Genomic DNA, 27,033 nt, shown 5'->3' on the forward strand with positions numbered 1-27,033 from the left:
GCCATATGTAGAAAATAAAAATATGTGATGCTATTAAATTTGAATTTCAGATAAACAAAAAAGTAGTTCATGGGATATACTTATACTAATTAGCATAGTTGGTTTCTGGTTAGGCCTCTCTCCTGGCTTGTAAGTGGCCACCATTGCTATGTGTGCTCACATGATCTCTTCATTGTGTGCAGAGAGAGAGCAAATTCTCTGGTGTCTTTTTCTTGTGAGGGCAGTAATTCCATCATAAGGGCCCCACCTTTATGACCTTATCTAACTTTTATTATTTCCCAAAGGCTCCATCTCCAAATATCATCACAGTAGGGGATTAGGATTTTGGCCTATGAATTTTGGGGGTATGCAAACATTCATCCTGTAACAGAACCATACCTATGCCAGAAATCACATTTCCAGATTTGGACAATGAACAATGAGAATACCATTGCATAATCAACAGTCACTAAAGGAAAATAAGCCAAGCTCCCAATCCAGAAAATTGTTTCAACTCTATCTATGCTTATAAGTCTGAAAGAGCCAATCCTATTTCTCGCACTAAAATAGTTAACATATGTTGGAAGGAGTTACTGTAAATTTGGAGATTTTCTCATTCAATTCTAGACAAGAATTTCTATAAACTCATAAACTACTTTGTATAATGGGGAATAAAGTGCTCCCTATTATTTTTTAGGCTTGCAGTATCAAAATGCAATGGCACTTAATGGCACGAATATATTAGCCCATGATCCTCAGCTGTGATGATAGAAGTACTAGTAGATGATAATGTATTAGGTGGACTTACTCTCTTGTAAAAGAGAAAGAGCAAAGAAACCTATATACTAGGTTTTAGATAGCACTTATTCTTATTTTTTAAATTAATATGATTTTAAGTGTATACTTGCTTCTCAAAAATTTCATTGGGGAAGAAACCAAATTAGCTTGAATCTTTAAGCTTTCATTGCTCATAAAAGATACAGAACACTCATCTTTTCTTTTTAGTTATGAATATGATATGTTTTACCAAACCAATATAAATATAAGAATGGGGAATATAATGCTAAAATAACTAAAGTCTTTAAATGTGTTCAAAGGCTCGAATTTCAACTATACTTTGGTTTTGAGCCAATGAAGAGTTCAGTCAAGCAATTTGGTCATGAAGGCCAGTGATTTGAACCATAAATGACTGCATATGAAATAGATTGCTTGTGTAAAATGCTACAAGTTCTACTGTCAAATAAGACTTTGAAAGTAACTTTCAATAACAACTTAAAGGAAGAGTTTAAATGAGAGTAACTGCGCCCTGAAATATCAGAAACATATCACCCCGAAGATCAAATAAATTTTATACTCATTGTGCTTCCTTCCACAACCCTTTAATATCTCAGTATTGTTTTTAAAATGGTGATAAGTAATACTTCCTTTTTTTCTTTGGGCAAAATCAGTTTGCTCTAAGTATGTAAAAAGTCCTGCTGAATGATCCTAGCAGAAAATCTATCTGTTCTATCTATCTATTCTTCTTTCTGTGATTGAGGGCACTTTTCAGGTGAAATTAGAAAGTTTAAAATCTAAGTGGAAGAATTATAGAAAGGTATTAACTGAAACCTGTCACCTCTAAGCTTGTACACAGTGTAGATTAACAGTAATTTAAATGTACACTCATCTGAGAAGACTATGGTATATGAAATGAGTTGATGTTCTCAACCAAGTTCCTAATGAAAAAGTGTATTCTTTAATAAATACCACCATTGTCAATACTATATATAAGTCCAAGGAGATTACTTTAAATTTACAAACTGTATTTGTTTTTTCATTTTCAAGCTTTAATATATTACTATAAAGTGTGAAATAGAATGTAGTTATGTACACTGAGTGCCATGTGCTTTTAGCTATCATTAACTGCTGGATTAACTATATCTTATTACCAGACTGCACAATTATTTCAAATGAAAACCATTTAGCCATGTGATAGCCAGCCTTCAAGATGACCCACAATGATCCCTGCCTCCTGGAGTTCATTCCCTGTGTAGTCCCCTCACACCTTGTGTCAGGGTTGGTCTATACAACTACTAGAATATGTTAGAAGTGATGATATGCCGCTTCAGAGGTTTCTTCCTTGCTCTCTGTCACTTGTTCTGATGGACGCCAATTGCCATGTCACAAGGACATTCAGGCAGCCCAGTAGAAACGCCCATAAGACCAGCAGCTGAGGCATTTCATTTTATTTTGTTTCATTATTATTTCAAATCTTAATATTAAAAACCTATCCTTGATAATAGTTTGAAAATTCTCATTTACTCATAATTATCCTTATGGAATATCTGTCACCACTATACATATTTGAGAATTGCCCTCAACACATCAATTTGAAATTTGAAATTTAAGTGCATATCGTAACCTAAATTGTACTTCCTAGTTAAATCTAACAGCCTATGACCCTAGGAATCTACTAGTAAATAATTAAGTTGCAAAACCTCAGTCTAAAGCTCTTTTAATGTGTACTTTGAACCAAGATATTCAAGTAAATGTTTGTACGTTATATTATTAATTTAATTTTATTAAAAGTACATTTGATCTAATAATTCCTTAAACATTTACATTACTTGCAATAATTTATCATCAATATCAAAAGCTTCATCTCAGAATCAAATAATTTAGAAATTAATCTGGTCTCAATTTTTTAAACATATTTTCACCAAGGCGTCTTTGTTTTCATAGCTTAGTTCTGGCAACATCGATTCTTCTATTGGACTTCACAGAGAGGATGTGAGGGTCACCATATATCTGAGTACCTGCCTGAGGAGCAAATTCCCAAATATCCACAGGCCTTCCTAAATAAACCCCCAAAGTGGGGGAGGGGTGTTGCCTATAGTGATATTCCCGATGAGACCATTTCCTGCCAGATGCTCCTTCCTCCTTGCAGGGACTGTTCTTAGAATTAGCTCCAAAGAATCTTCAGTGAGGAACCTCAAGAGGAGTATTTAGAACCCTCAGGAGGAATATTTAATATATATTTTTGAATTGAATTTTGAAAGCTACAAAGTTCTGGTGCTTTGCTCTCTGTCACTCTTCTGTCAGTTGGCCTCTGGGGCCCTTAAATAAAGCAAGCAGAGGATTATTTGCAAGTTAGATGGTACAGTAACAGACTGCTCTCAGGCAGCTGCGAATATGCGGTGGGCAGTAATGAAACAGGGTCATGCTGCTTAGGAGACATTTCTTATCTAATTCACTTAGATAACTAAGAGGCAGAAGAAAAAATATTCAGTGTATAAAAATGATGAAGTATTGTATTTCTAATTTTACTAGCCTTGGGACTATTTTGTTAATTAATAGCCTTTCTTTTTTAGAGCAGTTCTAGGTTTACAGAAAAATTGAGCAAAAATTACAGAGTTCCCATATTACCCTGGCCCCAACACACACGTAGAGTCCCCCTACTATTAACATCTTTCACTAGGTGGTGTAATTGCTGCAAGTGATGATCCAATGCTGATAACATTAGTAATAACTAAAGTCCCTAGTTTACATTAGAGTTCACTCTTGTGTATTATGTTTTGCGTTGTATTGTGTTCTGTGGGTTTGGACAAATGTATAGTGACATGTATCCATCATTATAGTATGATGCAGAGTATTTTCATTGTCCTAAAAATCCTCTGTGCTCCCCCTGTTCATCTCTCCTCACACCCCAACCTTTGCAACCACTGAACTTTTTACTGTCTCCATAGTTTTACTTGTTCGAGAATGTGATATGGTTGTAATTATACGGTATGTAGCCTTTTCATACTGGCTTTTTTCACTTAGCAATATGTATCTGAGTTTCCTTTTTGTCTTTTTGACTCTTGATTGCCCATTTCTTTTTATCACTGAATAATATGCCTCTGGATGTGCCACAGTTTTTCACCTATTGAGGGACATTTTGGTTGCTTCCAAGTTTAGGTAATTATGAAAAAAAGCTGCTATAAACATGTGTGTGCAGGATTTTGTGTGGATACAGGTTTTCAACTCCTTTGGGTAAATACCAAGGAGCATGATTACTGGATCGTATGGTAAGAGTATGTTTAGTTTTGTAAGAAACCTCCAGGCTATTTTCCAAAGTGGCTGTACCATTTTACATTCCCACCAGGAATGAGTGAGAGTTCCTGTGGCTCCACATCCTTGCCAGTATCTTGTTACTTTAATTTGCAGTTCCCCAGTGACATACAATGTTGGGCATCTTTTCACAAGCTCATTTGCCATTTGTATATCTTCCTTGGTGTGGCATCTGTTCAGATATTTTGCCCAGTTTTAAATTTGGTTGTTTGTTTTCTTTATTGAGTCTTAAGAGTTCTTTGTATATTTTGGATAACGGTCTTTATCAGATACGCGTTTTGCAAAGATTTCTTCCCAGTTTGTGCCTTGTATAACTGGTTTCTAAAATATGATGTTTTAAATTTTTTATCTTTTACTTTCTAGAGAAATGTAAAATATGTATTTCTAAGAGTCATAAATTATTGAGTTTATAAAACTAAAGGTAATAACTCACCAAGTTTGATCAAATGAGTTAATTATCAAAGACACAAGGTCTGGCATATAGCAAGTATTGCATAAATGTCAACTATCTTTTATATTGCTTCCATTTAAATACTGTAATTTATAGATTGTGTCTTTATATAAGCAAATCTTTTCTCATAATATAATTCTCATCAGGATAACACAAATAATAAAATTGGTAAACTCATGTGACATGAAGTACTTACATTTTGATGAAATTAATTTAAAAGAACTCTAGGAAAATGTCTAGATGTGACATTTAGCATTCAAACTTTACAGAGAAGCTCATCTCATAATTGTGGATCTAACATAAATAATGCTTCACTTAAATTTAATTGGGTAGCTATGTCCTTTAGTAGTTTCATAAAGATCAAGCAGCGATCACACCGTATTGACAAGCAAGAGTGTTTATGAACATCGAATCGATGTATATGGTTTAGAAGAAGCCAATTTCACTGGTAAATTGTCCACAAAGGGTTTTATTTACTTTTTTATAAAAGCACTTTTGCCTTGAAAAAAATCAATATTTTATCATCTAAATGCTTATCTTCTAGTTCCCAATGACCTCAGTTTGTTTCTGAGTGTTCCTATTAATACAGACGTTGAATAGAAAAACACCAAGAAATAAAATTCTTTCTGCTGGAGAAAGTTATAGCTCCATGGTTTGGGAAGGGACCAGCGAGATCAATTTCTCCCAAGTACTGGGAGGACCCCTGTGGCAAAATCCCTGATACCCATCTTTGTTTGAAATACTGCACTAGATTTCCCTAGGTTACAACGTAGTACTTTCCAACTTTTTGTGGAATAGAGCTATAAGGTACTGAAAATATATACCAAGGCAGGTTGAGGAAAGACATGCCATACTAAGAAGTTTGGACATGATCTTAAATGAAAGTAAGAACCAGCAAGTGTTTTTCAGTAGGTAAGCAACATCTTCATTCCTTTGTTTAAAAGAATATCTTAAACATCAGTTTATAGAATGTGCTGGAAGACGTCCAGAGTAAAGAGTGAGAAACCAGTTAAAATAATGCCCCAATAATTTAGCCAAGGGCATTGCTGCCTTCAACTCCCAAGGCAGTAGTAGTGTAACTTAGAGGAGATGACAGATAGAAGATGTATGAAGTATGTGGAATTTCCTAAACTTGGCAACTGGTTGACTGTGAAGGAATGAGAAGAGAAGAAATAAAATTAAAGACGTCTCTGAGAGTTCTAATATGGGCCCCTGAATAACCAAAGTTGTCATTAGGTATATTGATAATAAAACTAATATAAACAATACAAGAAGTACAGGTTTGACAGTAACACATTTTAAGTCCTAAAAATGTTGTGATGTATTTAGAATATAAACCATTAGTTATTTTCCCTTTCTATTTTGTAAAGTTTGTGAAAAAAAGTGTTCTTAAGGACCTTAGAATTTTTCTGTTAGGTACAATAGGAATTGTTGACTTAAGTTGAGCCTAATGAAAAGGTTAATTAGCAAACAAATGGATAAAATAAAGTGGTAGAACCTCTGTCCACTTTCTTAAAGATATTTCCAATCTCTCAGGAGCAAATATCATTCTTAAATCTAAGAATTTAGAGCTCAGAATAAAGTTCATTCTTCTCTCACTGGATCTAATGTGAATGAAGCATAGCCTTTCCACTTACTCCCAACTCTGTTCAACGCATTAGATGGTCCCAGTATTTATTTCAAAGAACCAGAATTAAACATCCTTTGTTACTCTGTCAAGTTCTCATGTTGGAGAGAGATGGCAAAAAAGTTTATACAGACTATGCACATAATTTCTGAAAATCATTTATTCCTTTTTAATATGTACGCTCAAAATATCCTTTCCAACTCCCCTATATTAGTGGTTTATAACCTTAGTATGCATATGAACCACCTAAGGGACTTGTGAGAATATATGTTCCTGGGTTCTGCTTGTCAGATTCTGATTCAGCAAGTCTTACATGGATCCCAGGAATCTGTATTTTCAATAAGTGCCTCAAAGATTTCCAGTGTATGTGTTTCTTGTACAAGGGAGCAAGGACCTTAAAGAATCACTTTAGAGTGCTTTAAACCTTCTCTGTTAGAGTTTTCTGTTTTGAAGTTGTAATTTTTTTAAACTTTTATTTATTTTTGGCTGCATTGGGTCTTTGTTGCTGCGCACAGGGGCTACTCTTCGCTGCGGTGCACAGGCTTCTCATTGTGGTGGCTTCTCTTGTTGCGGAGCATGGGCTCTAGGCGCACGGGCCTCAGTAGTTGTGGCTCACAGGCTTTAGAGTGCAGGCTCAGTAGTTGTGGCACACAGGATTAGTTGCTCCGCAGCATGTGGGATCTTCCCGGACCAGGGCTCAAACCCATGTCCCCTGCATAGGCAGGCGGATTCTTAACCACTGCGCTACCAGGGAAGTCCCTGAAGTTGTAATTTGAAGTTGTAGTTTAGCAGATGTTTCCATATATTTTTGTTACGCTTTCAATCTTGCAACTATTTTGATTTTATATCTTCTATGACATGTCTTTCCATGACTTTTGACTGGCCCTTAGTGTACAAACTAAAGGCAGGATACATGTGGCCTGAGGCAGACTACTGTAATACCATATTGTTGCCTGAACATTTCCGCAAGGTAGCAAAGTCACTCTCACTTCTTGTGAAGAGTATATCAAATTGGATAAAACAGTCATGCAGAATTGGAGAGACTGCAGTCATTATTTTGCTCTGATGTAGCTTTTAAATCTTAATATTTGCCTGAAAGTTTTTTTTTCCAGTGAAAGAAAGAAGGTGAATGCATGGACTTCCCTGGTGGTGCAGTGGTTAAGAATCCGCCTGCCAATGCAGGGGACACGGGTTTGAGCCCTGGTCTGGGAAGATCCCACATGCCGTGGAGCAACTAAGCCCGTGCGCCACAACTACTGAGCCTGCGCTCTAGAGCCCACGAGCCGCAGCTACTGAGCCCACGCGCCTAGAACCCATGCTCCACAACAACAGAAGGCACTGCAAAGAGAAGCCCACGCACTGCAACGAAGAGTAGCCCCCACTCCCCGCAACTAGAGAAAGCCCGTGTGCAGCAACAAAAACCCAACACAGCCAAAAATAAGAATAAATTTATTTAAATAAAAAAAGATGAATGCATTTCTTCTCAGATACATAATGATTTATTTAGGAGGTAAACAGCAACAATGTCCACCCACTCAGATCCTTCTGAGTAAGTAAAGATCCATTGTAAAGAAGCAATTTACAGAAGCATTCACAAAAGCCTTCCTGGTTACCTTAATGGGTTCTTTTAAAAAATCTTCTCTGTCCTTTCATCACTCTTCCTAGCATATGTCTCTCTGAGTAATGCATGCCACTAAAATGCAAAAGAAGTAAGCTTGCTCCATAGTTACTCAAGACCTCAAACTTGAACACATTCCCTAGCTCTGTGATTCTCTGTGCATTTCCTGAACAGGTGCTGATTTGCTCTGACTCAGAAGACTGGCAGTTAGAAAGCCTCAGTTGATATATACCAACACCTTCCTCTGTCATTAACAGCAGCTGCTAGACTAATGGCACATCTGGCATCTTCCTTTACTGATTAACAGGTTGTTCCAAAGACCCATCAGCCAGCCCATGAGCATAAAGACCTGAACCTATACCTTTTTTTTTAATTCATGTATTGCAGGTGCTGGGACATTCTACAGGTGAATTTGTTCAAATGAGGATAAGGTTAAATGATTACAGACTTTTATATTCAGCAGGAAGAAATTAAAACAAATTTGAAAGGGGTTTAATTGCTAAGAAAAAATTCTAGACTGAATATAACTGTGCTAACAATTTTAGATATAAAGACAATATCAACAACAAATCAATAAATTTAACATGTCCTCATGTCAGATTAAAACTTTAAATAAAATGTGTGCAGAAATTTCTAATTTATAAGAATATTAAGGGGGCTTCCCTGGTGGTGCAGTGGTTGGGAGTCTGCCTGCCGATGCAGGGGACGCGGGTTCGTGCCCCGGTCCGGGAAGATCCCACATGCCGCAGAGCGGATGGACCCGTGAACCATGGCCGCTGGGCCTGCGCATCTGGAGCCTGTGCTCCACAGCGGGAGGGGCCGCATCAGTGAGAGGCCTGCGAACTGCAAAAAAAAAAAAAAAAAAAAAAAATATATATATTAGGTAAGAAATTAGAAGCAAGGGAGTTCTCTATTATATGTCTTTAATTACTAAATAGATCGTTGTTGGTAAACTGGAATATAAACATTTTCTAAACAGAATTAGCAGTTTTCTGGAGTCTTAAAAAATCATGTTCAGGTCTAATGGGTTGCTAAAGGACATGCTTTATCTGAAGACTTTTATTTCTCTTACTTGTAAATTAAAACTGCTAGTAGATTTAACAATTTGGAGACATAATGAAATTTAGTGTATGTAATAGCATATGATTCATTTAAGAAAAAATATCCAAACTTTAATTCCAATGTGATGGAATTTGAGCTCTCTGTTACAGCCCAGGAAATGAATCAGAGATCGACTGTGAACATTATGTTAAACTTTCAATAAAGCTTTGCAGCTGGGACATAGTTGGGACTTTGGAAAGGAAATAAAAAATATTTTGCCACCCCTGTACAAACATATGCTTCTGCACTTGAAAAATCTCTTTGAATTCTGCTCATCACTCCTTGTAAGAAATAAATGGAATTGGAAAAGAAACAGAAATGAAGGATGATGAAGAATTTAACAGAGGAACACAGTTTCATTAATAGTTAACACAAACATTGTTTTCCTACACGCAAAAGCAATGAGTGAAAGGCCAAATTATTTAGGATAAATCATGAAAGAAATAGCCAGGATGAATCTTTCCTCTTTGATGCTAAAATTAGGGGGAAAAAAAGGTTTCATATTTATAATTACAAGATGTATATATTATAGAAACATTGTAAATTCATATTTTACATTAAATAATAGGTTTTTACCAAAAAATTAATAATAATGCTTTGAGACATAGCTAGAACTTTCTGATGAATCATCAGAGATTCCTGACAGTGTGATAGTTATTATGTACCTAATATTTCACTTTTGAACAGGTGACTAGTCAAGTATTCTATAATAAAACTTAGTAGGAAAGCAGATAAAGCTTTCTTTATATATCAGAGATTCCCAAAGTTTGTTCCATAGAAACTAGTTCCATCTGATATTAATATCTATTATTGGAAAATGAAAGGGCTCTGTGACCAAGTAAATTTGAGAAATTCTGAGATAAATAGGTTTTTATATTGGAGAGCTTCTCAGCACTCTAAATGTGCTAAAATATATTTAAATCTCACATAGTCTCTCTTGAACATAGTCATTTTCAAACTTACTTGATTATGAAAATCACTCTTTTCTCAGATATCCTTCAGAACTATTTCTGCGAAGCACAGAGTTTGGGAAATCTCATCAAGAATTATAAGCAAAAGTTCTCTATTATAGAAATATTTAAAAATTCAAAAACGTTGCTAACACCAATAATGAGTTTATTGCTTTTCTTGTGACTATATGTTATGTACCATATTTTAAGGAAAAACATAGTTCCACCACTTCCATCATAGACACATCATGATAATGTGTTAATAATTATGACAATTGCCAGAGAATTAAGTAAATGTCCCACGAAGTACATCACACTTTTGAGGGGTACTCCTTACTTGCTCATTAAAGCAAGGAAGACGGAGGAATTACTGAGCTTCCCATTGTTTTACTGAAATAAGTCAGGAAACTGAATGAATTCTAACTGTTGCAATTCATCCGCATTTCAAAAATCAAAAAAAAAAAAAACCCTTTAACGTGAGATCTATCCACTTAGCAAAATTTTAAGTGTACAATACAGCAGTGCTATCTGTAGGCACTATGTTGTACAGCAGAGAGATCTGGAGAACTTGTTCACCTTGCATGACTTTATATCAGTTGAACAACTTCTCGCCATTACCCCTCCCCACCCAGACCTTGGCAACCACCATTCTATGTTCTGCTTTTATGAGTTTGACTGTTTTTGATGTCTCATATAAATGGAATCATGCAGCATTTTTCCTTCTGGGACTGGCTTATTTCACTGAGTATAATGTTCTCCATGTTCATCCATGTTGTTCCAAATGGCAGGATTTCCTTCTTTTTCAGGGATAAATAATATTCCATTATATATATATATATATATAAACACAAATCTCACATTTTCTTTATCCATTCTTCTGTTGATGGACACTGAGGTTGTTTCTATATCTTGGCTATTGTAAAAAATGCTGCAGTGAACATGGGTGTGCAGATATCTCTTTGAGTGGATAGTGGATATACTTCCTTTGGATATATACCCATAAGTGGGATTGCTGGATCACATTATCATTCTATTTTAAATTTTTTGATGGAACTCCATACTGTTTTTCATAGGGGCTGCACCATTTTTACATTCCTACCAACAATGTACAGGGGTTCCAATTTCTTCACATCTGTGAAGAAATGTTCTTACTATAATAGAAAATAAAATTCCCCAAAACCTATCTGGAAAAAAAATCCTGTTAAACACATAAATCATACCCTAAAAGAAAACAATATACCTAAATGATTTAGGAGGTTGGACGAAGATAAATTAGGGCTCCAAAGTTTGTTTACTATCTAAATTCTTCACTATTTTTTCCATCATTTTACAAACAAAAAAATGCATATGTGAATTCATTTTTAAACCTTTGGTTTAGGAGATTCCAACCTCAAAGAGCTGGTATGATAAAAAGCCCGTGTACCCATCACCAACTTTTACAGTTATCAACATCTGTCAATCTTGTTAGTAGTTTCACTTAAGGGAAAAAGTCCATCTGAAAAATATTCTTAAAAACTTCATGGAAACTTTGTAGTTACAATTTATATGATAAATGTCCTGAAATCCTCAGAGTTTACTGACAAATAATGTTTAACAGACTATAGAGCCTTAAAATTTTTAAAGTTACAATAGTATTTAGCTTTTCCCAACATAATGAAATATGACTTCTACTCTTGTGCCGATAGACAGAGACACCAGTTACTTAGCATAACTCCTTTGAGCCCTACTTGAGAAGTGTGAGGAACATATGTAATAAAGCTTTTTTGTTTTTGGAATAACATTTTCGTTAAAACTCTTCCTAGATTTTAGTGTACCATGTATAATATCTTAAGCAATTTTCTGCAATATTGATTTTTACATAGATCCTAAAATCTTTAACTGTGAAAAATTATCTTTAAACTTTTTAATTACAATAAATCTTTAGGCTGACAAAATATTTTTTAAGTATGTCATTTATTATCATGATGAAGAATGACATTTGAACACTTCATACAGGAGATACCTGAAAATTTTAATGAGTATTATTTATTACTCTGCAAAAAATGCTGATAAAACATATTCCTATGATTCCTATGGTAACCAAAACATCTAATTAGCTTTGACTAGAGATGCATGCTACTATATTATCCTCTCCAGAAGATGAATTTCATAGCATTAATTTTCTAGTGTGTATTTCCATAAAATATGACTTGAGGAATGTCTGTATGACCATTAACTTGAAGATAGTTACTTCCCTTATCCTTATCATTAATTATCTATTTCAGCACATCCTATGTAAACTAATAGCATTCGGTTAGGAGATTTAGGGTTTTGTGTTTTCCGTTCATAAAGAAAAACTTGGAAACAACTGACTAACTGATAATGTAGAAATTTAGAAACAACTATGAAATAGTAATAATGGCTCAAATTTTTAAGAACCTCCTTATCTCAACAACTGTAGTCATTTAAGCATTCCTAATACACTCCCTTCTTAGCCTCCAAAAATTGAAGATATTAAATGATTTATATAAAGCTACAGATCGTGAGAAACACACTAACATGTATACTCAGGCTGTCTGATGTTGGAACTCAAGCCCTTAATTGCTCGTTATACTGCCTCTGCTGTCAGTAGTCCTCACCTTAATCAGCATAGGCTGCAACACCCACATTTCAGCTGAACACAATTAAAATTGATCGTGCACACTTGTGGTTGGCTGCGGCAGGGAATAATCCTCTTCTGTGTATGACTATTCAGAGATCCAGAATTCTTTCGTGTGATGTCTCCACCATCTTCAACATGAGGCCTCCCTGCACGTTTGCCATGGAAGGGGAAGGATGGAGAATCTCTATGGGGAATTTTTACTGCCAGGCCTAGAATTTACATGCATAATTTTCTGCCTGCATAGCATATAGCATTTGCCAGAGTTTAGCCACATGGTTCCTAACTTGAGGGTCATAGGAATGTGGTTTTGCTGCATGGAAAGGATGAATGAATAAACAAAATGTGAATATATAGATAGATATATATATACACACAATATATATATTCAGCCTTTAAAGAGAAGGAAATTCTGACGCTTATGACAACATGAATGAACCTAGAGGACATTATATTAAGCTACATAAGGCAGGCACAGAAAGACAAACACTGAATGATCTCACTTACATATGAAATCGAAAATAGTCGAACTCATAGAAGCAGAGAGTAGAGTCTGGGACAGGGGGAAGTGGGGAGATTTGGGTGAAGGGTACAGAGTTTCAGTTATGCAATGTAAATAGTTCTGGAGATCTAACGTAGAGAGCAGTGTGACTCTAGTTATCAGTACTGTATTGCATACTTGAAATTTACTGAGAGGAAATCTTGTGTTCTCACCACACCAGAAAAAAAAGAAAAAGAAAATGGTAACTATGTGAGGTGATGGATACTTTAATTAAATTGATTGTAGTGACTAGTTTATAATGTATATGTACATCAAAACATCAAGTTGTACATCTTAAATATATATAATTTTTATTTGTCAATTATACTTCAGTTAAGGTGAGGAAAGAAGTAGATAATATTACACGATTGTATTTCAAATATCCAAAAGCTAGTTTAAAGTGAACTTTTCAGATATTTACAGAACAATTTTGATTATCTGAAAACTAGATGATTTTTAAATTCAGTCCAGTTTTAGATCCAAGTTGATAAAGTTCTATCACTGTTATTTACTGCGGTTTTTCCTATGTGCAGGTAAATTAGTTGAATTGTGATATTCAGAATATAATACTCTACTGCTTCCTTCTCACGGTCACGTTTTCTAGTAGAAAATGCATATATACAACAGACAAAACTTTTAAAGTATGATCTGGGACTAAAAAACATCCTGGAGGGCTTCCCTGGTAGCGCAGTAGTTGGAAGTACGCCTGCCGATGCAGAGGACACGGGTTCGTGCCCTGGTCCGGGAAGATCCCACATGCCGCGGAGCGGCTGGGCCCGTGAGCCATGGCCGCTGAGCCTGCGCGTCCGGAGCCTGTGCTCCGCAACGGGAGAGGCCACAACAGTGAGAGGCCCGCGTACCGCAAAAACAAACAAACAAAGCATCCTGGAGACAGAAGGTTATGAAAAGATCCAAGTAATTCAGAATAAAATTTTAAATGAAAATCATGAATCCCGTAAGCATAAAAGGAGGAAAAGAAAATCAGAGAGCTTGTGCAATTCAGCAGGTTTCATTGTACTAAGGTCAATAAACCAACGTTAACTATATATAATATGTTGTTTTATATTATACATTGAAACTTAACTGTCTTAAGGCAGGAGGGGGGAAGAACTAAGTTCCTTTGACTCCTCTGCCATCCTGAAAGCTCTCTGGTTTGATAAGCTCTGCAGCACTGGGCATCTGTTCATTAAGTGCTGCTACATGATCAGATGTTCTCATCACTCATCCTTTATGTTTATGTCATCTCAAGTAATCATACTCAGTATTAATTTACAGAGAGCCATTTTTCAAATTGTTTAGTTGAATCTCTAACTATCCTGTATTTGCATGAGAAAACAGTTAGTCTTTGTTTTAAAATGAGCTCCTAATAAAACAAATGTATTTCTACATGCTCATAGGAAATTTAATCTTAACATGAACTTTGAATTCATGAGAACTAGAAGATCATGTGCCATCTTTCTCCAAAAATAAAAACACGTTTTTCACATGTAAATATACAATTCAGGTGTAAAATCTAGGTATTGTCAACTGTTTCTATCAAACGATTTTAAAAGCACACATTTAAAAAAGTTAACCACAGGTCTATATTGGCTACTTTATGTTCCTTAGTCTTAAGGTTCTTTGTCAATTCCGTCTGACAGCAACAGCGCAGATCTGCTCTTATCTGTAGGGATGGAGGTTGACGGTGCATGGGCTTGCTGCCTGTGATTTAACACCTGTTCCCTGTGGCAACTCAGCAGAGTAATGTGATAAGGTTTTGGGGCTATTATCTTTGTTCTTTTTCCAGTGTATCAATAATAATTCAGAGGCATTTCAATACTATAAAAGCATGATTAGACCTTAACCACCCTTTGCCCCAAAAGGCTGGTCCAGATAGATAATGTTATCTCAAACTATAAGAGCTCTGGCCAGCCGCACATGGTAGAGGAGATTCTTGAATAACTCATTTACACTGGCTAGAACACAGCTATGTAGATGGAGAGGGACAGAGACTGGGAAGAAGGCACTCTACTGTAAACCAGAAATCCCCATTCAACCAGAACCAATCTCTCAAAAACTCTTTAGTCTCCAAATACGGAACTAGAAAACTCACTTTATGAGCTCAGTTACAATATTCTCACTTGCCCCGAAATTACAGGTATATATTACATTTATTTCTAAAATTATATTTTTGTACATTTTTGTCCATCTGTAATTTGTTTTTGTATGTTGTATAAGTGTTCAACTCTTATCTTCTCCCAGATGAGTGGTAGCCAGTTGTGCCAGCATAATTTGTTCAATAGAATGTCCTTTCCCACTCAATTAAAATACCAGCTTTTACATATACTAAATTTCTACAAATATCTTGAGCTTTTTCTACTCCATTGAACAATTGGTCCACTTCTGTTACATTACCACATTGCTCAATTACATTATCTTTGAAATGATTTAATACCTAGTAAAACAAGCTCCCTCACCATAAAAAAAAAAAAAAAGCATCGTGAACAGCATTCTTGTGAGGCTGAAAGCCGAACAAATTTACAGTCACATTACCTAAAGTCAGGAAAATATAAAACTTCCCTTGGCTGGTGCTTACTAGCTTGCATGTTTCAAAAGGCAATATGGCATGAAAAATGTAAAAATTACAGGTCAGCCAAGTTCTGCACATTAGGAGGCTGTGGAACAAGTTTTAAAATATTTATTAAGTGTAAATAGGAAAAGGGTTACATGGAAGAACAGGGTTTCATAGCTGATGAGACTTGCTTCCTTTTTCCTTTTATTTCTTTTTTGCTTGTATGTTTTTTATTTTTAAATTTATTTTAATTTAATTTAATTTTTTTATGGTAGGCCCTTGTTGTTATCTATTTTAAATACAGCAGTGTGTACATGTCAATCCCAAACTCCCAATCTATTCCTCTCCACCACCCTTCCTCCCTGGTAACCATAAGTTCATTCTCTAAGTCTGTGAGTCTGTTTCTATTTTGTAAATAAGTTCGTTTGTATCATTTTTTTTTTAGATTCCGCATATAAGCAATATCATAGGATGTTTGTCTTTCTCCATCTGACTTACTTCACTTAGCATAATAATCTCCAGGCCCATCCATGTTGCTGCAAATTGCATTATTTCATTCTTTTTAATGGCTGAGTAATATTTCATTGTATATATGTACCACATCTTCTTTATCCATTCATCTGTCCATGGACATTTAGGTTGCTTCCATGTCTTGGCAATTGTAAACAGCACTGCAGTGAACATTGGGGTGCATGTATCCTTTTGAACTATGTTTTTCTCCGTATATATGCCCAGCAGTCAGATTGCGGGATCATATGGTAGCTCTATTTTTAGTTTTTTAAGGAACCTCCATACTGTTCTCCATAGTGGCTGTACCAGTTTACATTCCCACCAATGGTGTAGAAGAGTTCTCTTTTCTCCACACCCTATTCAGCGTGTATTGTTTGTGGACTTTCTGATGATAGCCATTCTGACTGGTGTGAGGTGATACCTCATTGTGGTTTTGATTTGCATTTCTCTAATGGTTAGTGATGTTGAGCATGTTTTCATGTGTCTCTTGGCCATCTGTATGTCTTCTTAGGAGAAATGTCTATTTAGGTCTTCTGCCCAATTTTTGATTGGCTAGTTTATTTTTCGGGTATTGAGCCGCATGAGCTGTTTGCAAATTTTGGAGACTAATCCCTTGTCAGTTGCATTGTTCGTGAATATTTTCTCCCATTCTGTGGGTTGTCTTTTCATTTTGTTTGTGTTTTTCTTTGCTGTGCAAAAGCTTTTGAGTTTAATTAGGTCCCATTTGTTTATTTTGTTTTTATTTCCATTACTCTGGGAGGCGGATCGAAAAAGATATTGCTGCAATTTATGTCAAAGAGTGTCCTGCCTATGTTTTCCTTTAAGAGTTTTATAGTATCCAGTGAGACTGGCTTCTTTTATAAGGACTTTGGCAAATGTACCTATATCACACAAATGGCCTCCAAAGTGCCTGTCTACAAATCATTCAGAGTATGCAGTTAATAATTTGTAAGAAATATATATTAAATACAGTATCTTTGAATAGAAGCATGCATGAAAAACATTACATATTGATCAGTTGATGAAAAGGTTATGACCAGAGGCTCACAGGAAACTAACATTGTATTTCCCAGCAGCAGTGGTTCCATGTGAGCTAATTCCGTGTTCATAGCAACTTTATAGAACATAACTGTCAAAAAATAACAAGAATAAAGTGAAATCTGTCTTTATCTCTAATTGGTTTTAAGATACCCCTTCTCTCTTGTTCTATAGATCCACTAGATATGTGTTGGCATAGCATTTTACTTATGTGATTTGAGACTCATGTTTTTGAATCTAAGGATTCTTTCATTAATTCTGGCAAATGCTCAGTCATGATCTCTTCAAATACTCCTTTCACTTACTCTACTTTCCCCATCTAAGATTACAGTTACGTGTATCTTGGATCCTCTCACCGTATCTTTCTTATCTTCTCATCTCTTTTACACTTTTTCTCTTCCTCCTGCATTCTGGGTAATTTCTCTTATTCAGTATTTGAGCACACCTTTTCCTCTTCAGCTGTTTCTTCTCATTCTTTTTTCTTTTTTTTTGGCCACACCTCCCTGTTTGTGGGATATTATTTCCCCAACCAGGGATTGAACCCAGGACCTTGGCAGTGAAAACACAGAGTCCTAACCACTGGACCGCCAGGGAATTCCTGCTTCAGCTGTTTCTAATCTGTTCTTTTTCTAAGTTACTGGGTTTTCATTTTGATTAATATATTTTGATGTCTTGAAGTTCCATTTACTATTTACCTTCTATCTCATATTTTTATTTCATTTTTTTATGTATCTGATAATTTTAACAATACTTCTAGTCTTATTTCTGCTCTGTCCAGTATGGTAGCCACTAGCCACATGTAGCTATTTAGCACTTGAAGTATGTCGAGTATGAATTGAAATGTAGTGGAAGTGTAAAATGCACACTGACCTAAAAAACTTAGTGTGAAAAAAGAAGTTAATAAAAAATTAATAAAATTTTAAAAATTAATAATTTTTAAAATTAAAAAATTTAATTAATTAAATTAAAATTTAATTAAATAAGACATTAATAAAATTAATAATATTATTGATATGTTGAAATAATATTCTTTATATTTGGGATTAAAATATTATGTCATAAAATTAATCTCATCTCTCTATTTTACTCTTTTTTTTACATCTTTATTGGAGTATAATTGCTTTAAAATGATGTGCTAGTTTCTGTTTTATAACAAAGTGAATCAATTATACATATACATATGTTCCCATATCTCCTCCATCTTGCGTGTCCCTCCCTCCCACCGTCCCTATCGCACCCATCCAGGTGGTCACAAAGCACCAAGCTGATCTCCGTGTGCTATGCAGCTGTTTCCCACTAGCTATCTATTTTACATTTGGTAGTGTATATATGTCCATGACACTCTCACACTTTGTCACAGCTTACCCTTCTCCCTCCCCATATCCTCAAGTCCATTCTCTAGTAGGTCTGTGTCTTTATTCCCGTCGTACCGCTAGGTTCTTCATGACTTTTTTTTTTCTTAGATTCCATATATATGTGTTAGCATATGGTATTTGTCTTTCTCTTTCTGACTTACTTTGCTCTGTATGAGAGACTCTAGGTCCATGCACCTCAATACAAATAACTTGATTTCGTTTCTTTTTATGGTTGAGTAATATTCCATTGTATATATGTGCCACATCTTCTTTATCCATTCATCCGATGATGGACATTTAGGTTGTTTCCATCTCCTGGCTATTGTATATAGAGCTGCAATGAACATTTTGGTACATGACTCTTTTTGAGTTATGGTTTTCTCAGGGTATGTGCCCAGTAGTGGGATTGCTGGGTCATACGGTAGTTCTATGTGTAGTTTTTTAAGGAACCTCCATACTGTTCTCCATAGTGCTGTACCAATTCACATTCCCACCAGCAGTGCAAGAGGGTACCCTTTTCTCCACACCCTCTCCAGCATTGATTTTTTCTAGATTTTTTGATGATGGCCATTCTGACTGGTATGAGATGATATCTCATTGTAGTTTTGATTTGCATTTCTCTAATGATTAATGATGTAGAGCATTCTTTCATGTGTTTGTTGGCAATCTGTATATCTTCTTTGGAGAAATGTCTGTTTAGGTCTTCTGCCCATTTTTGGATTGGGTTGTTTGTTTTTTTGTTATTGAGCTGCTTATAAATTTTGGAGATTGATCCTTTGTCAGTAGCTTCATTTGCAAATATTTTCGCCAATTCTGAGGGCTGTCTTTTGGTCTTGTTTATGGTTTCTTTGCTGTGCAAAAGCTTTGAAGTTTCATTAGATCCCATTTGTTTATTTTTTTTTTTAATTTCCATTTCTCTAGGAGGTGGGTCAAAAAGGATCTTGCTGTGATTTATGTCACAGAGTGTTCTGCCTATGTTTTCCTCTAAGAGTTTGATAGTTTCTGGCCTTACATTTAGATCTTTAATCCATTTTGAGCTTATTTTTGTGTATGGTGTTAGGGAGTATTCTAATCTCATTCTTTTACATGTAGCTGTCCAGTTTTCCCAGCACCACTTATTGAAGAGGCTGTCCTTTCTCCACTGTACATTCCTGCCTCCTTTAGCAAAGATAAGGTGTCCATATGTGCGTGGGTTTATCTCTAGGCTTTCTATCCTGTTCCATTGATCTATATTTCTGTTTCTGTGCCAGTACCATACTGCCTTGATTACTGTAGCTTTGTAGTATAGGCTGAAGTCAGGGAGCCTGATTCCTCTAGCTCTGTTTTTCGTTCTCAAGATTGCTTTGGCTATTCGGGGTCTTTTGTGTTTCCATACAAATTGTGAAATTTTTTGTTCTAGTTCTGTGAAAAATGCCAGTGGTAGTTTGATAGGGATTGCATTGAATCTGTAGATTGCTTTGGGCAGTAGAGTCATTTTCACAATGTTGATTCTTCCCATCCAAGAACATGGTATATCTCTCCATCTATTTGTATCATCTTTAATTTCTTTAGAAAGAAAGGAAGAAAGAAGGAAAGAGGATAAAATAAAATAAAGTAAGATAAAATAAAGTTATTAAAATAAAAAATAATCATTAAGAAAATATATTTGTAAAAAAGAAAAAAAAAAAAACCGAACAGATAGAACCCTAGGACAAATGGTGAAAGCAAAGCTATACAGACAAAATCTCACACAGAAGCATACACATACACACTCACAAAAAGAGGAAAAGGGGAAAAAATAATAAATTTTGCTCTCAAAGTCCACCTCCTCAATTTGGGATGATTCGTTGTCTATTCATGTATTCCACAGATGCAGGTACATCACGTTGATTGTGGAGCTTTAATCCACTGCTTCTGAGGCTGCTGGGAGAGATTTCCCTTTCTCTCCTTTTTTTGCACAGCTCCTGGGGCTCAGCTTTGGATCTTGCCCCACCTCGGTGTGTAGGTCGGTGGAGGGCGTCTGTTCTTCGCTCAGACAGGACGGGGTTAAAGGAGCAGCTGCTTTGGGGACTCTGGCTCACTCAGGCCACGGGGAGGGAGGGGTACGGAGTGAAGTGATCTGTGCTCGCACACAGGCTTCTTGGTGGTGGCAGCAGCAGGCTTAGCGTCTCATGCCCGTCTCTGGGGTCCGTGCTGTTAGCCGCGGCTCATGGCCGTCTCTGGAGCTCCCTTAAGCAGCACCCTTAATCCCCTTTCCTCGTGTACCAGGAAACAAAGAGGGAAGAAAAAGTCTCTTGCCTCTTCGGCAGCTCCAGACTTCTGGACTCCCTCCTGGCTAGCCGTGGCGCACTGGCCCCTTCAGGCTGTGTTCACGCCGCCAAACCCAGTCCTCTCCCTGCGCTCCGACCAAAGACTGAGCCTCAGCTCCAGGCCCCGCCCATCCCGGCAGGTGAGCAGACAAGCCTCTCGGGCTGGTGAGTGCTGGTCGGCCCTGATCTTCTGTGCGGGAATCTCTCCGCTTTGCCCTCCGCACCCCTGTTGCTGCGCTCCCCTCCGCGGCTCCGAAGCTTCCCCCTCCGCCACCCGCAGTCTCCGCCCGTGAAGGAGTTTCCTAGTGTGTGGAAACCTTTCCTCCTTCACAGCTCCCTCCCACTGGTGCGGATCCCGTCCCTATCCTTTTGTCTCTGTTTATTCTTTTTTCTTTTGCCCCACCCAGGTACGTGAGGACTTTCTTGCCTTTTGGGAGGTCTGAGGTCTTCTGCCAGCATTCAGTATGTGTTCTGTAGGAGTTGTTCCACATGTAGATGTATTTCTGGTGTATCTGTGGGGAGGAAGGTGATCTCCGCGTCTTACTCTTCCGCCATCTTCCCCCTCCCTATTTTACTCTTTTAATGAGATTACTAAATAATTTTAAAGTTCAATATGTGCCTTAGATTATTTTTTTTGTTGAGCAGTGTTGGTCTATAGCCTAAAACTCCTCTATTATCTCAGATTCTTATGGTTTTTATTCTCCTCTTTATGGTTTCTGCTAACACTTGCATATGGTGACTTATTTCCTCAAAGGTTTTATAATTTTGTTTTTTGTGTTCTGAGCATGTTTTCCTGCCAGGTGTATTCAAATGTGTTACCCCTCTTATGTTAATTGTTCAGCTGGGGCTACTCCAGCCAAGTGTAATGGGTATAAATTTTAATCTTAATCCTTGTGATGACAGGATGGTGAATACAAACACTCACATGAGGCATTTATCTACACCTATGTCTCAGGTCCGGCAAATAAGTTATCTTTCAGACAACCTTTTTTGTTGGGCACATTTTCTTAATCCAGGCTTTCATCAAGTAGTTCTTCATGTGTCCCAACTTTATTCAGAGTTTTCAGTTCAGACACAAATCTATCCTAAACCTAATGCTTCGTTTCCCGGCGAAACAAAAGCCTCTTCTTTACCAACATGAGTGAGTGCCTCCAGAGCAAGAGAATCAACAGTAGTTTACTTTTCTTTTTTTTTTTAACCAGATTTTTCTTTTCATTTGGGCCCTAGGGATTTACCTTTCTTTATTTCAAGCTCATATTCACTTACAAAAATATTTTACAATTTATCCAGCATTTAAGTGCTTTCTACTAGAAAGAATTTTATGTAATCTTAGGCTGCCACATTACTAGAAACAAAAGCTCTTGTCTATTCTGTATTTATTTTGATGCAGTATATCTGTCTAGTGTTGATAGAGGTGTATTTTAAACTGCCCATATTGCTTTTTGTGATATGATTATATGATTATCCATCTACAATGATTATGCTGTATATTTGACTGTTCTGTTTCTGGTTCAGTAAGTTTATTTCTCATACTTTCATCATAAATTGTGCTTTTTATTATTCTTTCTATTTTCTAACCTTAAGTTCTACCATGTTTCATATTATCTTGTCAGTCATTCCTTATTTTGTATATTTTTGCCTGAAATCGATTTGCCCATCTCTTTATTTTGAAATGTTCTACATTTCTTGGCTTAAATATGTTTTTTATAAACTATGGTCTGGTTTGTATACTTTTTGTGCAGCAGACAACTTGAAGCCCATCCCTGGCTGAGGCCCTGAATCATTTTGAATGCAAAAGAAGCACTATTTAGTTAAGGAGATGCAACTTTTGATGTCTCATTAAAAACTTATAAGAACTAGGATAATAAAGGAGAGTTGAAATTACATGTAATAGTCAAGGAATATGATGGGTAAAGGAACAATGCATCCTCATTGTTTATCTTAAACTAAAAAATAGCCCATCATTTCTTTCAAGCTGATAACAAATACCACTTCCATCATTAGGACAAGAAGTCAGAAAGATATTCTTACAGGCCCATTATCAGTTATCTTGGATCAACTGTTTGTTTACTTGAAGAACTATTGAGTGAATACAGGATGCTCTGTTCTACAGATAAAAACTAAAGGAAAAATGCTATCCTTTCCTCCAAATTGGTGCTTGAAGTTATGATATAAACTTACAGTTTCTTTTCTCTTTTAGAAACCTTTAGAAGTGTTGTCAGTTTCAGCCTTAATCTAATTTCAAATTTTCTTTTAGGTTCTGCTGATTATTTTTTGGTTTCTCACTTTGTTCTTGTCTCGTTCCCTCCACCCAGTGTTCTGATTGGGTGCTTTCCTTTTTTTTTTTTTTTTTTTAATAAATGCATTTATTTTATTTATTTATTTTTGGCTGTGTTGGGTCTTCGTTGCTGCACACGGGCTTTCTCTAACTGTGGCAAGTGGGGACTACTCTTCGCTGTGGTGTGCAGGCTTTGCATTGCGGCGGCTTCTCTTGTTGCGGAGCACGGGCTCTAGGCATGTGGGCTCAGTAGTTGTGGCTCATGGGCTCTAGAGCACAGGCTCAGAAGTTGTAGTGGATGGGCTTAGCTGCTCCGCAGCCTGGGGGATCTTCCCGGACCAGGGCTCAAACCTGTGTCCCCTGCATTGGCAGGCGGATTCTCAACCACTGCACCACCAGGGAAGCCTGGGTGCTTTCTTGATTAGGAGTTGTTATCATCTTGATCTAATGTCTGCCAAAATTTACCTAATAACTTTGGGATAGTCTCTTTCATATCCAAGCTCTGTGCCCTACACCTTAGACATCTTCCTCTTCTTTTCTGAGTTCTACCACTCCCTGCTCCTGGAGTAAATATGGAAGATTCAAGAAGGGAAGATTACACATACTAAGTAGGGCCCAAGCTAAACAGATTCTTCTACTTAGCTTTGGACAAACATTGTTGCCATAAGAATTTCCATGGGGTACAATTATGTGCTCCATCGCCAACCTCCACCACTGCCATACTAAGGTCTATCTTGGTTTAAACATTTCACACAAAATGTCATGTAAGCTACATGGAAATATATAGAGATATTTACCAGTATTAGAATATTGTGAATTTTTCATCTAAAAATGAAAACATATATCAAAACACTAAATCCAAATTAGTTCTATATTACAGCACTAAGACATACATGGGATTAATTTGAGACAAAACTGTGAGAAAGGAAGGATGTTAAAATTTAGCACTATCCACCCAAAGGCTCAGCCACTCATAACTACACCTTTTCCCCAGGAGTTGTTGCTAGCCTGCCTTTTATTTGAGTAAATAATGCCAGGTTGGGTTTCTTTTTCCAGTGAATAAAAAGGTATCAAACTTTCTTGTTTCCACACTGAAAATAATCTTTTCTACCTAAGAGTTTCTCAGGGTTATTGGCAGACTTTTAAAGGCATAAATTAATGCATTTCATTCATTAATGATCCCCAAGCACCAAGCACAGTGCCTGAGATATGAGGCAGTCAATAAAATTTTAAATAGTAGAGATGAATATTTTTATGTAGCCTCTTTTATGACCAAAGGGAAATGGTTTCCAGGACAGCTGGCCCGCATAACACTAAAGTCTGTAGTAAAAGGTTATTTTTCTCTGAGCAATAACTTCCCTATATGGACATTTATATGTATCCCTGGGTAAGCATGATGTCCCCTAGAATAAGTGTCGTGTTCTGTTCAATCAAGTATTATATTCTATTCACCTATTTAGCCCCTAAATCTAACTCTATGCCTGGCAATTAGATACATAATAGATAAGTGATTATATCAATTAATGTATAATAAAGACAATGTTTAAATCAGCTAGTGCTTGCAGTATGAATAACCCAGGGTAATGCCTGCTTAATAAAAAAATGTGGGTCTCATTTGAATGATTTTAAGGAAGGAGTCAAAATTTGGCAACGTGTCGTAACTACTGAACATCCAAAGATGGGTCCTTGTTTGAGAAAGTGTATTAATAAGCAAGGGCTAAGTACAGACCAGGCCTGTAAGGAGGAAGCAAACAGGTGTTTAGGATGTGACTGAAGGACTGGCAAGAATAATGGCAGAAGCATTAGAAAGACAGGGAGACCAAAACCATCTTCCTTCTTTCCTACCTTCCTGCCTTTATTTCCTCTCATATGACATTTATAGAGTTTCTAAAAGGAGCCTGGCACCATATTTGATTTTAAAGAGAGAGAGATTAGTATGACTTAATCCTTCCCCTCAAAGAAGTCCCTGCTAGGAATGTTTGACTGGTAACCTCAAAGAAATCAGTTTATTGCTAATATACAATATTCAGATTTTTATGTCATGTCTTCAACTGTGTGTTCTGGAGATGATAATATAAACAGTTCATCCTGAGCTAATGAAAACATGTGGTAATGTGAAGAGGAAGGGCCCCTATGAGTCTTCGTGTGATTGTTGTGTCGTGGGGACAGAGGCGATGTTGTGTTTACCTAGAACGTTTTAAAACTACTTTGTGTGGATGTTAATGTACTTTTAAGTAGTTGTATGACAAAACAGAATAGTACACTACTTTGGATCAGAAGTCTTAAGGATATGCTATGTAGTCTTCAACAATTAACTTGGCCACTTTACTATAAAGATTTGGCTAAATTATCTAGTAGGTAAAATTCTGTAATTCTACATTTGGGAAATTATTGGGACATAATTCATTTTGTATGAGGGTCTGAAAGTATGAAATGCACAATAATTCCATGACTGTAAAGGCTTAACATTTTGTTCTGTATCTCTTATAACAGTTTTTAAGTATCTGTTGGTACTCTGTGGGGAATTGTCTCTGTGTAGTTTCTGGCATAGATCAAGAGGTTCCTTATTGAAAATAGAAGGAAAAATATTTGAACAGAAACTCAGAAGGGATGTAAGGAAGTATTTTCTCCCTACTACTGACCCAATATGGTTACAAACAACCATCCCTTAGCAGTGCGCAAGCTTACCCAGGATGGAGGATCCTGGCTGTGGAAGCTTATGGGTGTAGGAGTTAGCAAGCTATGATTATCAAGTCAGAAAGATATCTTGTGGAATGGGAAAGTCCTCACACTCGTCTATGGATGAAAAGTGTTTACCTGACTCCCGTCCTCTTCTGAGACAGATATTCAACCTTTACCTTCTGAGGCAGCTCGAGGGAAAGTTTCTCTAAGCACAAAGCACTTTGATTAATATAGGAAATAAATTTCAGATTCCAGGGGGAAGTCAATATCAATGCTATTTATCTTCACGTATTTATCATTCCGGTATTAAAAATAATATTTTCCTACTAACAATCTGATTTCTGAATTTACCATATTTCCCACTTACATTGTTTTACAAGCTCAGTGAAACTTGGATATTTAGTTAGGACAGAGAAAATAGTAACTTTTAAGAGACTGAAAAATCAGGTTAGAATTGAATTTGACTAAACTTTATAAGAAAAGTAATGAAACAAATTAAAACTGAGTGTCCATGATATACTAAACACTGTGTTTTATATATATAACCCCATTGAATTAGATTTATCTTTTTTCCTTTTCTGCACGTAGAATCTTAAGAGTTGGATTGATATGATTAATCATAATCCTATGCTAGTGACACATAATCATCTAACTACAGCCTTATTATTTTTTGCCTCATTTATCCCTTTTCCCCACTCCTTCCTCTCCTCAACCCATAGGCACTTGCTATCTTGTATTTGATGTACCCTTCCAATACTATACTTGTCCTTTAAATATAGCATTTTTGTATGTTTATGCTTTTTTGAAAGTATATAAATAATCTTACACTCAATCACTTTCTCCAGTGTGTTTTTGAGAGGCATACATGTAAAAGATAGAATATTGTCTACATTTTCCACTTATTATTATATGATAGCTTGTATATCCATTTATTTTCCAATGTATATGAAGGTTAGTTTGAAATTCTTTAATTTATAAACAGTTCTTCAGTGAATTTTCTAGTATCAACAGTTGCATTATTTTCTTTGCATAGATGGAAACATTTTTGTAAAGCATATACCTAGAAGAGAATGGTTGGGTCATAAATTACACACTGTTTTAATATTTTATTGCCAAACTTCTCTCCAAATTATCTGTACTAATTAATATCTCACAGTCTCTTTCAAAAAATTCATATTTATATAAATTATTACCCAACTTTTATATCTGAATTTTTAGTGTTTAGAAATCTGATGGGTGGAGAATTTTATTTCAGCATGTTTTTATTTTTCTCAGATTGGGCATCATTTCATATATTCATTGACCTTTTTTTTTTTTTTTTTTTTTTTTTGGGGTGG

Source organism: Neophocaena asiaeorientalis, unplaced genomic scaffold, assembly GCF_003031525.2.
Source record: "Neophocaena asiaeorientalis asiaeorientalis breed wild unplaced genomic scaffold, Neophocaena_asiaeorientalis_V1.1 scaffold170, whole genome shotgun sequence".
Taxonomy (NCBI): Eukaryota; Metazoa; Chordata; class Mammalia; order Artiodactyla; family Phocoenidae; genus Neophocaena; species Neophocaena asiaeorientalis.